The sequence below is a fragment of the Leopardus geoffroyi genome, chromosome C2, assembly GCF_018350155.1.
Source record: "Leopardus geoffroyi isolate Oge1 chromosome C2, O.geoffroyi_Oge1_pat1.0, whole genome shotgun sequence".
NCBI lineage: Eukaryota > Metazoa > Chordata > Mammalia > Carnivora > Felidae > Leopardus > Leopardus geoffroyi.
The window spans coordinates 156,249,949-156,266,819 of record NC_059333.1 but is presented as its reverse complement, the minus strand read 5'-3'; the positions used below and the strand labels follow the sequence as shown (position 1 = coordinate 156,266,819).

Sequence of the window (16,871 nt, the reverse complement as noted above, 5' to 3'; positions counted from 1 at the left end):
CTGTTATTGAGCTTTCAGAGTACTTTATGTATCTGGATGCATGCTTTGCAAACATTTTCTCCCGGCCCTGTCTTTTCATTCACTTAGGGATGTTTTTTGAAGTGACAAATTTTAAATTTTAATGAAGTCTAATTTATCATTTTTCCCCTTTTTTGAGAGTGTGTTTGATATCATAACCAAGAACTCATTGCCTAACTGAAGGTCATGAAGAGTTTCTCCTAAATTTTTCTTAGATCTATAGGTTAATGCCCTTAATTACATTTGTGAAGTTTTGGACAGTATTTTGTCAAAAAAATTTTCTACCCATTTCTCTATTTTCTCCTGCTTTTCTTCCTTCTTCCTCTTCCTTTTTGTTTCTGTTTTATTTTATTGAGTTTAAGGAACTCCTTTTTAAAGGAACTCCTTTCACACCTGTGCTGTTGTCCTTGATGTTGTCCCATGGGTCTCTGAGACTTCATTTTTCTTTTGTCTTTCTTATCCATCTTCTTTAGATTCTTTAGGTTGATTAATTGCTATCTCTCTCTCTTCAAATTTACCAATTCTTTCCTCTTCCGTCTCATAACTGCTGCTTACCCTTCTAGGGAATTTGTACTCTTATTTAGTGTGTGTGTGTGTGTGTGTGTGTGTGTGTGTGTGTGTGTTTACCTCCAGAACTTTTTTGGTTCTTTTAAATAATATTTTCTATCCACTTACTGAGATTCTCTATTTTTGGATTACTGTCATCAAGTTTTTCTCCAATTTTGAAAACACCATTTCCTTTCATTCTTTGATGTGCTTATAATAACGACTTTGCACTTTCTGCCTGCTACATCCCGCATGTGGGGACACTCAGAGACAACGTCTCTCGTCTGCTTTTTTCCTGCACGTGGGTCACACTTTTTCATTTTATTTTTTTTGTATCTCACAATTTTTTGTCCAAAGCTTGAAATTGTAGGTAGGATATGGTAGCAGGTGTGGATGCTGATTTTAACGCCCAGAGGGTTTTCGTTTGCCTTCCGCAGCTTTCCCACGAATAGGTCTTCCTTGTAGGGTGTGGCTGCTAATGTCTTTGTTCACTTAAAAAACATGTCCGTATATATATGCACACTTACATATATATGTATATACGCACCCTTTCCATAGGCACCTTCTGGTCTCTCCTGCACATGCGTGTGCCCGCTCCAGGTCAGCCAGAGACGTAGGTGGAAAGATTGTCAGGTTCTTCCACGAGTGTCTCATTTCTTGTGTGTCCCTATGAAATTTGTGGCTGGTTCTCTACTCTGATGTTTGCTCCAAATAGGACCCCCACCTCAGACTCCTGTGATGACTGATCTTCTTTGTTTGTTCATCACTGAGGTTGACACTTGTCACACACTGAGTACCAGATTTTCCCCTCTAGCTCCAAGTCAGGTCACCCCTTTTTGGCAGTGAGCTGCTGGTCACACACAGCCTGTCCCACTTATTAGAATTCCTGTCCTAACTGATCCTAGCGGGGACGGTGGGCTGATGGGATCAGCCACAGGCAGACAGAGCTGTGGATTCCTACCGTTCTTACCCAAAGTCATTCAAAAAAATATTTATTTATTTACTGAGAGAGAGAGAGAGAGAGAGAACGAGTGGGGCAGGGTCAGAAAGAGAGGGAGAGAGAGAATTACAAGCAGGCTCTATGCAGAGCCCGATGCGGGGCTTGAACTCACGAACCGCGAGATCATGACCCAAGCCGAAGTCAGGAGTCAGAAACTTAACTGACTGTGCCAGCCAGGTGCCCCCAGATTTTTTTTTTTAACGAAGAAATCTTGTCAGTTTGTTGGATGTCTTTGGTTGATTTCCAGAGTTCTGAAAGAGCTGTTTTGGTAATATTGTCCAGTATTTCATTTGCTTCCAGCGAGGGGATTTGGTGACCTCCTCCTTCTGTCACGCCAGAGGTCCCACCTTACCTTAATTGGTTTTTGTGTCTAGAAACTATTTTCTTATTCATTACACACTTTTCAATCTATGATAATTGACCTCTACATTTAAAATGTGATTTGCTTTAAAGGTCAATTCCAGGCAAACATCTTAGGTTGATAGTTTGCCTTCAGAGAAAAAATAGCAGTTAAACCTCTCTTAACTGACCCCTACTAAATCAATCCACTACATTAACTAATGTAATTGTATAATTTAATTAAGTGCTATGTAAACCAATAAACGTTGAGCACGAAAAGAGGGCTGTTTCCATGAAAACAACATTGCATGCGTTGCAAAGACTCAATAAATGTGAGTTGTTAAAAAATTGCTGTTGAACTAGGTATGGGCGAGATGGCCATCGATGATTGCAGAGAAATAGACATGGAAGGATTTTTGCATTCAGATCACCTCATAATTGTTTTTATATTGTTACTTTGCTTTAAAGAAATAGAAGCTAGAAATTGGACATGATGAGTTATGAATGTGGCTTTTGAAGAAAGATGAGGCAGAACTTTTTTTTTTTTTTTAAATGTTTATTTATTTTTGAGAGAGGGAGTGAGACAGAGTGTGAGCGGAGGAGGGCCAGAAAGAGGGAGACACAGAATCGGAAGCAGGCTCCAGGCTCTGAGCTGTCAGCACAGAGCCCGACGTGGGGCTCCAACTCATGGACCACGAGATCATGACCTAAGCTGAAGTCGGACGCCCAACCGACTGAGCCACCCAGGCGCCCTGAGGCAGAACTTTTATCAATGTTCTGATATTCAGAGGGAATATCTTGGCCCTACATAAAAAGTTAGCAGAATGAGCATATTTATATTTGAAGCTACAATAAACTATTTATGAGTATTATGCATCGCTTTTATTTTTTTTATGACTCCCTGCTGTAGCCACGTTTTTGATTAACCAAATTATTACCAGTCCCAATCAAAAAGGTGGTTTCTCTACTCTTCCATTACTCCAGGGACCTGGGGAGGCCTTGGATGACTGGCTGTTGGCTGCCTTCCCAGGATGATCCCCTGGACTCTGCAGTTAGCCTCTTGAGTTAGTTCAAGGCCCACCCCTCTATCTCCCACTCCACACTGGAGGACAAGAAGTACAGGTTTGGGTGAGGACCATGGCTAGTCTGGAGCCATTGTGCACGTCAGGAAATATTCAGAGAGATGGGGGAAGGCCTTTAACCTCTTTCACCTGTTTGGCGACTCTTGGGACTTCCATGGTGATAACACCGTGAGGGGAGTCTGAGGCTGCTCCCGGTTGGAGACTATACCCATCTTAGAAAGACCATAGGGAGGAAGAGTATCATTTCCCTGACTTTGTCAAGGTCAAGATGAGTTGGTGGTTGAAGATTAAGGGACAGATCAGCCAAGAATCTACATCTAGGGCACTGAAGAAGACCTTTGAGTGACATGGGGACATGTGGTCTAGCTCAACTCATCAAGATGGGGGTCCAAGGCTGAAAACATTCACCCGGGATATTTTCTCCTCCTCTTTCCCTCAAGCACCTATGGTAATCCTCAAGTGTCTGGGGGTCATGTGATTGGGTCATGTTTTCAATAAGTCATGCATTTGGGTTCCACATCAAATATTTCCCATTATTAAGGAGACAGACATGACTATCCTGCCCCCACTGTGTGCCAGTATGTATTGATCCCAAGTTTCACTTATTCAGCTAATCTGCAAACACATTCATACTGAGAAGTGAGGGAAGATTGTCCTCACATTTGGTTTTTGAATAGACAGATTTTTTGAATAGAGAAAGGGATAACACGAAGGTGGGATTTTAGGCATTGGTGTTACTTGATGGGAGAGAAAATTCTAGACTGGCAAGACGTTTAGTGCTACCCAAACTGTATTAAAAAGAAGCTTTGCACAGACACCAGACCAGGCAGAGCTAGCAGTGGTGGCCGCCGTATAAGATGTGAGGCTCAGAGGAAGCAGGTATAATTGCAATGATTTTGAAAATCTGGTTATCTTGATAATGGACTGGGAGATCATGGGAAACTTTTTACGTGTTCTCCGGAAGCATTGTGTCCACTGAAATCTATATACAGTAAAACCTTGGATTGCAAGTAACTTGTTCTGAGAGTGTTCGGCAAGACGAGCAAATATCTCTAAACAATTTTCGCTTGATAAACAAGCGATGTCCTGCGATCTGAGTAGTACGTGATGCAAAATGTCACATGATCACAGCTGAGCCAACGGGTCTTCTCACCCCCCTCCCCCTTTCTCTGGGGGATTGTAGGTGATCATCTCCCATACCCGGATGCTCGGTCTCAGGCCATGGTGTTTGGCAGGAATCTGATTTTTCAGGAGGTTGGAAGGTGCCCACTCATGTATTTTTGTCACTTCAAAGCACCTACCGACAGTCCTTTGCTTTTCCAGACACGAGTAACCTTAGGAATGCTTTGCTTCATTCTAGGTCAGGCTGCCTGCGGATATAGCCCCTTTCCTCGGCTGCCTTATTGCCAGTTACATTAAATACAGTCCATGACAAGAGTTTATTGATACTCTACGGCAGTCAACATCCATTGATGATGGTGAACGTCATCCTACACAATAACCCTTCTCTCCCTGGTCTCTCTCACACCAGCCATGAAGGTTTTCAAAGGTAAGTGCAGGTGAATTTGTTTATTTTTCTTTATATTTTGTATTTTCTTTATTGTTTTGTATTATATTATGGTATTGTAATCATTTTTATATGGATATTTTGGGGTTGTGGAACGAATCATCTGAGTTTCCGTTATTTCTTGTGGGGAAACTTGCTTTGATACACAAGTGCTTTGGATTACAAGCATGTTTCCGGAACGGATTATGCTCACAAACCAAGGCTTTACTGTATATTCGTCTATTGAAAAAAAAACAAGAATGGAAAAGACAGAATTTTAGAATTCCTTGCCCTATATCAAGTCTCATGGCTTGGTCGAAATAAGCTTGGTGCTTTTTATTTGCTTGTCGAGTCTGGATCAAGGTCTTGATTCTCAGATTTTTGTCAACAGGGAGGAAACCAACGTAGCTTTGAATGAAAAGTGACCTTAGGAAGACAATGTGGCCACTCTCCCTCCAGAGGCACTCTATTGGGAGAAAAATCTTTGTTTTTTGTGTTTTTTTTAATTTATTTTTGAGACAGAGACAGAGCATGAGCAGGGGAGGGGCAGAATCCGAAGCAGGCTCCAGGCTCTGAGCTGTCAGCACAGAGCCCGACGTGGGGCTCGAACTCACAGACTGTGAGATCATGACCTGAGCTGAAATCGGACGCTCAACTGATGGAGCCACCCAGGCACCCCTATTGGGAGAAAAATCTTAAGGGTGCTGAGGTCTTGGAGGGCTTAAGGTTTTAGGAAGGTGGAAACTTGGCATGGAACGTATTAGAGACCTAGGGACTGCCAGGCCTCAGGGTTTCTGCTGAGGGCAGAGAGGGAAAGAGAAATGGCTTGACTCACCTCCCTCCCTTCTGCCTCCTGCTCCTTCCCCCCAGCCATTCGTCTGCAGGCTTTTTCCACCATTACCCAAGGAGGAGGGAGAGCATAAAGCCAGCAGAAGAGAGGACAGTATAGGAGGCTCACTTAGAATGGGCTTCCCTCCCTCTCCCCGAAAATGAAAGACTTCCCTTACAGAAAACAATGTCCTTCCCCTATTCTTGTCCCACCCTGTCCGAAGCGGGCTTTCTCCCAAACAGCACCCCGTTGCTTTATTTGTTTCCTTTCGGGCTTGCTATTGACAGCAAGCATTTCTATTCTCTCTCTCTCTCTTTCTCACTCTCTCTCCAGCTCTGTCCCCCTCTTCCTTTTTCTCTCTCTAGCTTCTGGTTCTCTTCTGGTCCTGCTGAGAGAACATAATACCCCCTTATTTGTGACTCTGCAGTGATTTCCATGGCAACCGACCCATGGCCCAGGTACGAGTCTGTGCCTTCGCCATAGGGCTGTGCAAGAGAAAAGGCCATTATGAAAGCTGAGTGTCAGCGGGTTTCCTCCCACAGCCCTCGGCCAGAGAGGAACTTCTGCAGGAGCCAGAGGAGGGACACAGGAATCAAAAGCGGGGTTCCCAGTTTGCTCAAATTTCCCCAGTGTAAATGAAATACCTACAGCCCGGCACACGTGCATGCGTGTGTACACACACACACACACACACACACTCCACTTCTATTTCTGGCCCTTCAGCCACAGAGCAGTTTGATTCCTTTGAAGGGAATCAGCTTCGATGCTGTGGCCTGGAACAAAGGCTGGGGTTTGAAATGAGACGCGGGCTCAGCAGTTAAGCCTCCTGTGTATGGGACGGGGTGGGGGAGAGAGTGGGGACAAGAGCAAAGGCAGGGACAGTTCGGAGGTCATGAGGGTGGTGATGTGGGAACGAGGAAGAGATCTCAGAGCCCCTGACCCAACGAGGAACAAGAGAGACATGGGGAACAGAGGTTTCTTTCAACCGGGGAGTTCCTGACACAGAAGCTCGTAAGTGCACAGTATTGTGCAGTGAGACTTGAATGCGATGAAGTGATAGGCGATGGCCAGGGAGCCCGATCCCTCTCCTTGCTTGTCTCTCTTTCTGTCCTTCTCCTTGGATCTCTGCCTTCTGTTCTATTCCGCTGTCGTCTGGGTCGAGGGAATGCCCTTTGGGGTAGATGCCAGAAAAATCCTAGTCAGATTCCCTCTTCCTTCCTCTCCCTTCCCTCCCACCAGAGCTCTCGAATCCCGATAGAGAGACAAGGGAAAGAGGTCTCTTGCCCGCTGCTCGTGAGAAGGGTCTGCTCACTGAAAACAAACGGACCCACTGCAGTCTGGAGCCGCGAGGGTGTTCCTGTTTCTGCTGCAACCAGGATGAGTTCATCTTTATTAGGCAGATGTATGGAGGACCGGCTTGTCTCCATAACATCTCCACGGCCATCCGCTCCCCATTTCTTTTATTGATCTGCCTGTCTAAATGAGCACTTCTAAACGCGGTGGGAGTTTTCCAATTAGATAAAAGGCAATTCATGTCGCCTGCTGCCTCCGCACTGCACTAACGGCCCCAGACCAAGAGAGCATATTCAAGACTTCTTGGCAGAACAACTTGCTTTAATCAAGACGGCCCCCTCCCGAGCACCCCCGTCCGCAGGACATTTCTCTTAATATGCGGAGGCTTCCTTTATTGGAGGTGGAGAAAAATGAGCTGTTTCTCCAGGAGTGGGGTTTCAAGGTGAGCCGTGCAGTGAACGGAGAAGACACACGGCCTGCTCCCTGGGCTGGTGCTCTAGAAAAGGCAGTTTGGTAATTATTTTGGGGGTCAGGCGATGACTTGAGGATTTTCAGATCTCTGTGGGGGGGAGTCCTCCTGTCCCCGGATGAGTTGGAGCTTGCGTAGCACTGTGTTCTGAGGGCTCCAGCCACGGTCAGGAGGACCGGAGTGGGGCTGGAGGGGTGGTCCTCTCGCTCAAGGAACTTGGGTGAAGTTGCTCTGGGATGGGACCGGGGGACACTGACAAATACTGCCTTCAGGGCACCTTCAGGGGGGCTCAGTTGGTTGAGCATCCAACTCTTGATTTCGGCTCAGGTCACGATCTCATGGTTTGTGAGTTTGAGCCCATGTCAGGTTCCGTGCTGACTTGGGACTCTCTCTCTGTATTTGTCTCTTTCTCTATCTTTCTCTCTAAAATTAAATATATATATTTAATATATATAATATAAATAATATAAATGTAAAATATATATATATTTTAACGGGTGGTGGCCCAGAAGTGAACTTCTCCATCCCAGGACGCGCACCACCACCCACTGATGAATCCAGAGGGCCCAGAGCCTGCACATCAGCAGGGGCCTCCCGTGGCCTTTGTAGCTGATCCAATCCTGCCCGAAGTTCAAGGTTGTTTTTGCAAGGCAGCTCCATTTCTCCTGCCGCTTACCGCTTTCTATTCTAACCTGGCTCATCTTCCACGTAGCTGGGCTATCAGGCTTTCTGATTTGGGGTTCTCCTTTTCTTCTTACCTGCAAAAGCTGCCCTCAGCTGAGAAAAGGAAGATGTTTCAACTACCCCCTTTCTCCTTCTTCTAGATTCCTTTTATACTGTTAGTATTATCTTGCTTACTGCTTAGTCACCAATTAGAGCTACTCGTCTGAATTGACTGCTCACCCCGTGCCAGGCACCATGCTGGGTGCTTTACCGGCCATGCACAAAGTCAGACCAAGGCATATAGGTATTTGGGTCCACATGTGTGTGATTACAGAATTCTTAGGTTTTCGCACGCCTAGTCAAAGATGGATAGTAATCACAATGGTAGCGAAAATGTGCTATTTGTTTTTGCAGCCACACGGCACAATCAAGGGAGCACGACACACAGCTTAGCGATCGTGATCTGTGAACCTCTCCTCGCTGGAACCTTCTCAGGTAGAATGACTTGGGCACCCATTTCCTCTGTCTCTAAAGCAGCAGCACGTGCATTGAAGGCCAGAACAGCTCTCCTGTAGCCACTGTGAACACAGATCTCCCGGACAGGGCCCGGGGACCTCATTTGGTGGGGACCATAGAAGGCCCGGGTGGGCTATGGTCGGCAAAGAATTTGCTCTCCTTCTGTGTTGTAGCTTTTAAAGGGAAAGCCTTGGATCACTAGATTTTCTCACAGTGTTCTCTTGCTCGAGGAACTTGGGTGAAGTTGCTCTGGGATGGGATTGGGGGACATTGACAAATACTGCCTTCAGGGCACCCGGGGGCTCAGTTGGTTGAGCATCCAACTCTTGATTTCGGCTTAGGTCATGATCTCACGGTTTGTGAGTTTGCTGACTTGGGATTCTGTCTCTGTATTTGTCTCTTTCTCTGTCTTTCTCTCAAAAATAAATAAATAAACTTAAAAATAAAAAACAACCCAACCAAATACTTCCCTCAAAAGTGGTCCTTTCTGCTAACCTTAAACCACTGATTTGGAAAGAGCCCAGGACCCTCAACTTGGATTTCTCTTCCCTCTAGACAAATTCCCCTCTCTTATTTATATTTCTTTAAAAAAATTTTTTTTAAATGTGTATTTATTTTTGACAGAGAGAGAGAGAGAGAGAGAGAGAGAGAGAGAGAGAGAGCATGAGTGGGGGAGAGAGGCAGACACAGAATCTGAAACAGGCTCCAGGCTCTGAGCCATCAGCACAGAGCCTGATGCGGGGCCTGAACTCACAGACGGCGAGATCACGACCTGAGCCAAAGTCGGACGCTCAACCGACTGAGCCACCCAGGAGCGCCTTATTTATATTTCTTCCAAAGACAGGAGACATTTTTATTCTTTCTCTTTTTTCAAGAGTCTTCATTCTGGAATTCTGGAGTTCATGCCCCAGTCTCCCAAATTGCCCTTTGCCATTCTTCCTGGGAGGGCATAGGTTTTATGCATATAAGATTTGTGGCAGCTAGTGCAGGCAGTCGAGACCTATCAAGTCTTAAAGTGATGGTTAGGTGCCTTCTGTCCTACCCTCACCTCAAGTTTGTTGTCATTTGGCTCGACAGAACCTTGAAAGTGGGGGTGGTAGCCGGGCTCTTTTGTAGCCACCACAGCCCCGCGCCCCGGGCGGTCCACGGAGATGTCAGCGGCCCGTGTCGTCCACGTTGGTGCACCGGGAACCCAGAGCAAAGCCAAAGGCTGAGCTGTGCATCGTGGTAGGGGGTCATCGCTAGTGGGATGGCTACTTTGCCATTGGGCTCACACCCTTCCTTCCATTCCCGCTCCTGGCCCAGCATTGGAATAATCCGGAACAGTCATGCTGTCTCCATCCAGCCAAGGAGGTGGGCCATTTCCATTCGTTCCCTCCTCCCTTCTCTTCCGCCTCTCCCGAGCATGGCGCGGTCTCAGAGGAGAGGCACAGCTTGAGTCCTGCTTGCCCGTGATAATCACACTGTCAGCGTGAGGAGGGCAGAGCGGTGAGAAATGAGACACCTTTCAAATACTGAAATTTCTGGGTCTTGACTTCTCAGCGGTGGCATCTTCTCTCCCGCCAGGCAGTCACAGCGTCACTGCCGCTGCACCTCAGGAGACAGAGCCAGAGGGTGATGGAGCTGTGTTGCACAGGGGCCTCGGCCACCTGCTGCTCAGAGTCTCCATGAATCCCCTGCAGAAGGCTGTGGAGAGGGGCACTTGACCTTCCCTTAGATCGGAAGAGAGAAGAGCCAGGGACTAGTGTTGGAATGAGTGTCCATTAGAGCTGGGGTGGGGGTGGGGGGTTCACCTTTGCCCTTGGAAGAAAAGGAAGTATTTGAAGCCTCAATAAAGCTTCTGTTCATTATCAAACCCCAGCAGGCCTTTATGATAATTTTTATAACTTCTTCACCCAAAACTCTGGGTGCTTTGAAGGTTAATAACTCGTGTTTATCAAAAACTCCCCTTCAAGGAACTTGGGGAGCCTTGTAGACATTATCTAATTCAGAAGCACCACAGCATGAGGGAACAGGAGATGGGGAGAGGATGAACAGCCAAGATTATTCCAATGTAGGAGGACTAATAATATTAATAGCTCCAACATGGAGTTTAAGTGAGTGTTAGAAAAATCACAAAACAAGTCTTGAGCCATCCGGAAAGAGGTCTCTTTACGTCCCCTCAGACTACCTTCTGGCTCCACTGCTGTGAGCTGGAGGCAGCTGGACCTCACTGGCTCACCTTCCTCATCATAAAAGGGGACAAGAAGTCCTACTTCTTGGCATTGTTGTGGTGTTTAGTAAGGTAAAGGGGTAAAGGCAACGGTGCACTGCTTGGCACATGGTTAATGCTCGGCGAGCATTGCCTCCTCTCGCACTCTCTGTAGGGAGTTGCAGGATACCAATATGGCGGACTAGGGGTGGGGAGGGGGCAATGAGCCGTGTACCTTGTACTCTGCTGAGCGTGACTAAGAGGAGGGATACTGGAGGTTGTCTGCGGAGGAGGAGACGGTGGCCATTTCTCTTCTCCAGAAACCTTGACATCTGAAGTCTACAGCCTGGTTTTGTGAGAAGACTGACCCTACCTCCCCCATATCTGGAACAAAAGGAGAACATGTCCTTTGAGTGAGAGTGAAATGGAGATGTGAGGCAATTTTATGGTTCATTAGGGATGAAAAAAGTGTCTCTGCCTGAATTGTCTTTGGGGGGTTGAGTCATTCGTGGAGGCTTACAGTTCTCAGCTAGTTTTACCTATCTTCTATTTTGTTCCCACTAGAAGAGGAAGCCTCTATGAGAAGGCCCTTGGCCTGTGCCTGCTTTGGAGCACTCCAGAATGGCAACAGACTTCCAATTTTAGAGCAGGGCACGGCTTGAGAGAGTTCTCTCTCAAGACCCACAAATAAGGATGTGTTATGCGCAATGCTCTTAAGCAGCTGTGGCCTTTTGGGGACTTAAAGCCATAGGAGAAGAGAAAAAGGAAGAACTCATAAAACCAAAGGATCTTGAGGAGTTCTACTGGGGTCCTCTCGACTGACCGATGTGGGGAGTCAGGAAATGCACTGCTCTTACCCAGCCTCCCCCATTGCCCATTCTGAACAAGACTCGGGTAAGGAAGAGAAGGAGACTTCTGTAAGTTCCTCTGTTGGGTGGGTCCCTCCTCATTTTAGGCCCTGCCCATCCTTGAGAATCTATGGGAGAACAGTGAGAGGCAGAAGCTTTTGTCTTGCAGCCAGAGGCCTTGAGGTCCCTTTTGGTCCCCCTCCGTGAGCTCATCTGTCTATGGCGCCCTTGAGCCATGAGGGCTGTGTGTTAGGCATCTTGCCGCCGATGGCGTGGCTCAGATTCACCTCCTCTTGTCCTGCAGCGTAGATCAAGTGACTTTTGGACTTGCATGGTTTGCACCCGTCAGCCGGTGGAAAAGATAAAGGCAGACAGTGCCAGGGCAGGAGAGGTGGTGGACCTCGCCGGGTGGTTCTGGTCATGAAGAAATGGTGACTCAGAAGCGGCTGTCAGGCCACTTAAATCTCGGGACCAACTTGTCATCTAAACAGAGTGCAGAATAGTTGCCCTCAGTCCCAATGGGAGCCGCCCTTAGCAGCGAGACCCATCGACACCGACACCGGGTTCAAAGCACAGGGTGGATGCAAAACAAGTTAAGCTTGTTTCTGGTTCCTGATAACCAGAACCTTCCTCTTCCCTATAGGCTAGAATTAATACTCAAAGTTTAGAAGAAGAAGCCAATTTCCCCTGCATTCTCTAGCCTCATACTGAAGCCACACAGATCGCTCTATCACCTCTTGGGACACATTTTTGCCCTGGGTATTACCTGGCAAGTGCCGAAAGTTCCTTCCCTTAGGGGCACCTGGGTGGCTCAGTTGGTTAAGTATCCCACTTTGGCTTAGGTCATAATCTCACATTGCGTGGGTTCGAGCCCCATGCTGGACCTTGTGCTGAGAGCTCTCTCTCTCTCTCTCTCTCAAAAATAAATGTAAAAAAGAAAAGAAAAGAAAAGCCGCCTTTCCTGGCTCTGAGTTGAGGCACTGGAGCCAGGGTGAAAGGTGTCCTGGGACACTGGCCTCTGGCTATTTCCAGCTCCAGCCATTTTAAATCTCAGCATAAATGTCTCAGCAGTGTGTTCTTGTTTTTCTGCACGGGATGGATATGTTCAGTGATTTAACAACCCAGCCCATGACCCAGTATCATTGTTGCCATTGAATGTGTAATTCTCCATGTACAGATGGGCCTTGATTTTCATTGTCCTCCTCGGCTCTAATTGGGGAATGCTTCATGGGATAGCATAAGGTGCAGGTGTTCGGGACCTGTGCATCAATTAGGAGGGAAATCCAAGTTACCCTCCAGCAAGGAAATGGTCTCTCGGGCTGAGAGATGAGAAGAGGCGGAGTGAGGAGAACTGGGTTCCTAGTTTAATGGGCGCCAACTTAGGCTAAACTTAGTAGAGTGAGCTGGAGAATGTATGAAATGGGGGGAGGAAAGCCACGTGTCGTTCATGACCAGTGCTGAACCCAACAAAGCTGCCGGCCAATGAGCGTGGCCACGTTTGGTTGTCAGGTCTCCCGTCCACAGGCGGACCGGGTGGGGAGAACGACCCGAGTCTTACCTGTGTGCCAAGTGCTTTGCTGGGCCCAGGGCTGCCATTCCGGAACAGGTATGCTCTCCCTGGCCGCGAGGCCCCTGGATTGTCTAAGGCAGACACCCACAAGGACGCCCCCCTTCCCCACGAGTTCTTCATTGCTCTCCAAAGAGCTGGACATTTTTGTTTTTCCTGAGAAGCTGCTGTGTACCCACCTGTTCATTTATTTATCAAACGCTGTTTGGAAGCCGGGTATTGGACAGAGTGCTGGCCCCAGAGCCACGAACAAGCACAGTCCTGCCCCAGGGCTCTGGGTGCCTGGTCGGGGAGACAGGCACACGTACCGGAGTTTCCCTCTTGAGGGTGCACAGGCGAAGGGAAGAGTTTCGTTTGGACTCCGTGTGTGTGTGTGTGTGTGTGTGTGTGTGTGTGTGTGTGTGTGTGTTTTCCAGGAAGCCTTTCCCTGGAGAGTTGATGAGTCTCAAAGCACGAGATGGGGTTAAAAGGAAGACGGAAGGCTCGAGGTAGGGATGGAACGAAGAGCCAAAGCAAAGGGAATAGACCAAATGTGCACGGGGGAGTGCATGCACACATTGTTCAAATGAGCAAAGCCTTGAGCCTTTGAAGACAAGCCTGTGTGTTTCTGGGGGTAAAGAAGGAGCAGCGGGAGCCTGTAACCCTTCACTGTTCTGCACAGATCACAGGTATAAAGAGGCTTTCCTTGGCCTGCTCCAAGGACAGAGGTAAGCCCACAGTGAAGTTGCCAGACCTAGCAAATAAAAATGCAAAGTTCCCAGTTAAATTTGAATTCTAGATGAACAACAAATAATTTTTCGAATGTAAGTATGACCTATGCAATATTCGGGATATACTATACAAGAAGATAGGCTACTTATCTGAAATTCGAATTTAACCGAGTAGCCTGTATTTGATCCGGCAGTCTGGGCTACAGGCGTCTTGGGGCTGGAGAGTTCGAGGGGGTCCCAAGGCCTTGGGGGGTCCCGGTGGGGAGCTGCTTGGTAAGATAGGCACTGGAGGTTTTCTGAGGTTCTCATTTCCAATCCTGAGGGAAAATCTGCAATTTTTACTATCATAGCACAAATGAAACCATGTTATGTTACATAATTTATATGGCTAATTCATTCATATATTCACTTTTAATTCAGTCAACAAATATTTAATATGCCTCTGGGCTCCTTGCCGGGCAATGCGTATACAACGTGAGCAAACACAGAATCGGGTCCAATTCTTGAGGTGTTATCACATACTTTGACAGATCTATCACATTTCTGGCGGTTGTCCTATTTTCTGTGCCTGCACCTAGGAAGACACTTACTTTCTGTCGCCTCCACCTCCTCCACTCTTACCCCGCATTTTTTTCCACGGCCCTGCTCCCGCCAGTGATCCTGCTTTGAATGGCTTGGATGTACCGACCTCAAAGCTTCGGGTAGATCAGAATCACCTGGAGGTCAAACCATGGTGTGGAGACCAAGAAGTTGGTTTTCTGATGTGTTCCCAGATGAGACCAATGTAGGTTGGGGTTCCTTTAAGGTCCCAGGAGAGCAATCACTCTCTCTACCCCAGTGACATCTCTGACCTGTTCATTTCACATTTCTCCCTCTGGATTCCCTAGAGCTGAGGGCGAAATGGAGTAATCTGATATCTGGCAGCTCCCAGGGCTATTTTGGGAGTAGGATTTCCTTGTTAACTCATGGAAGTATTAGAAGGGAAGTCTTTTTGGGAAAAGAAATTTTAAAAATCTTATAAATAAACATTACGGTTATATCATGTAATCAAAGTTGATTGTAGAACATTTAGGAAAATCCTGAAAGAGATAGTTAAAGTGACATAAAAATTACTTATAATTCTGTTATAGTTCCTACAGATATTTTATATATTTATGTATACATGTATTTCTATATTTCATTCATTTATTCATTCATACACCTGCTCAACCAACATTTAGTGAGTGCCTGCTGTGCTCCAGGCGCTGCCCTGGGCACTGGGGTGGTAGTAATGGGGGAAAAGCCCCCAAGATCTCCACCCTCATGGAGCCTACATTCTCTTGGGAGAAACCGACCATACGCAACGATATTAGTAAAATATGTAATATTTTAGGTAGAGATAAATACTAAGGATAAAAGAATTAATTCAGGAAAGGGAGATATGAAATGTGTAGAGAGTTTGGGATGATGAGGGAATTTGTTTCCGAGAAGGTGATTTTTAAGTTGAGGCCTGTAGGAGGTTAGGCCACTGGGTAAGAGAAGATTCTAGGCAGGGCAAAGGCCTGGAGTGGGGGGCTCCACCTGGAGTATCTGAGGAAAGCAGGAGTGCAGGGTGGCTGGGTGGGCAGCAGTTGGGGAGCAGGCTGTGGGGTAAGGCATCAGATCACACAGGTCCTTAGGGGTCATAGTGAGGGCTTTGGCTTTCCTCTGCATGAGGTGGGGACGAGTGGAACAGAGGAGTGGTACCGTTCCATTATTCAATTTCCTTAACAGGAACCACTGTAGCAGCTGTATTGAAGGTAGATCTTAGGGGGACAAGGTTAGATCAAGGAGATCCAGGAAGCTACAACAGTAGTCCAGGCAAGACACGATAGTGGTTTGGACCAGGATGGCGGTGGTGGGAATACTGAGAAGTAGTTCCGTTCTGGATTCTATTTTGAAGGTGGATCCAGAAGGATTTGCTGCTGGACTAGAGAATGAGGGAAAGAGAGAAATCGAGAGCAAGCAGCTGGAAGAGTAGAATCAGGCATTTACGGACAAGGAGAGATGGCAAAGGGAGTTGGCTTTGTAGTGAATCCTGGGAGCTCAGTGTAGGACAGATGGGTTGTGCCATGCCAGTTAGACGTTGCTTGCAAATGTCCTTTGGGTGATTGCATGTAAGAGTCTGGAGCTGGGGGGAGAGACCTGGCTACAGATGTGAACTTGGGGTTGTCAGCACAGAGGGGGTCATTAACGTCAGCAGGCATGCCACGTGGATCCCCTCGCTGGACAGGTGCACACCTTCCCAGCTTCTGTGAGTGTTGCGGCGTCCCCTCTTCTGGAGAACTTCCCTCTGCTGATGTGGCCATCTCACCTGGTAGAGGAGGAACCCATCCACCCCAGCCCTGCCATGGCATGGTCTGCAGTGAATGGTTAACCAGCTGCACACGATTCATGCTCTAGAGCTTTCCATGCGGTCAGGCTGGACCTTGTCTCAAGCTGAGACCGCAACATCCTTTCTTCCCCCGACCCCTCTGCTCCTCAGTCCCTACAGGTTTCTTCTGAGAGCACCCTCTCAATAAGCCACCCCCCGCCCCCACTCTCTCCCCTGGGCTTTTCTAGGGCACTTCACCTAACAAGACAATTCCTTGAAGCTCCGGGAGTGTGGGGATGTGTGTGCTCCGTGCCTGTGCGAGCCATTCTTCTGGAAGCCTCTGGGCTTTTCAGGTTGCCTGTTATCTGATTGCGCGATGAGTCGGGATGGATTTGTGATGCCACCGGCCTCCCAACACCCTGTCGTTAGCAATGCAAGGCTTGTTGTGGGTACAGGCGGGAGGGCGGGCTGGCCCTTGGGGGAGGCGAGTCATTATTTCCGCCTCGGTGCATTCTAATCATATTTCCCTCTGTCAAACCTAGCAGCGCTTTCCATCTTGCTGCAGAGTCTCTGCTTCCCTTCCCCTCGGATCAGGGACAAATCAGCATGATGAAGCCTGGCAGTAGATCATTTAGAGATTTTCATCTCTATTAGTAGCCAAGGGTTGGCAGCATCTTTTGAACTGGCGTGTGACTACACGTGTGCATTTTGCTTTTACATAGTAGACGGCGCGGCCTCCTCCTTTGAGATGCTGTCTGTCTCGCACATTGATTTTCAAGAAGAATGGAGGTCATGGAGAAGGATGAATGGGCGGTGAGCAAAGTTCTGTGAATTCTGCCCAGCAGAGTGATTCAGGTATCTGTTGGATCTTTTCTACTTTTCTTTTAAATTGGAGTGGCCGCTACCCGGATCAAGGCACAGG

The 16,871-nt window shown here is 47.5% G+C and overlaps 1 long non-coding RNA gene across 1 annotated transcript in view; it reads left to right on the top strand.

Moving 5' to 3' along the window:
* Positions 1-4,287: 4,287 nt before the first annotated feature.
* The window catches only part of LOC123575843, a 102,157-nt gene continuing 89,573 nt past the window's right edge, over positions 4,288-16,871 (top strand). Inside the window, exons 1-2 of the long non-coding RNA XR_006701032.1 lie at positions 4,288-4,534; positions 8,200-8,280. This is a non-coding gene — a long non-coding RNA (uncharacterized LOC123575843). The remainder of the gene's footprint in view (positions 4,535-8,199; positions 8,281-16,871) is intronic.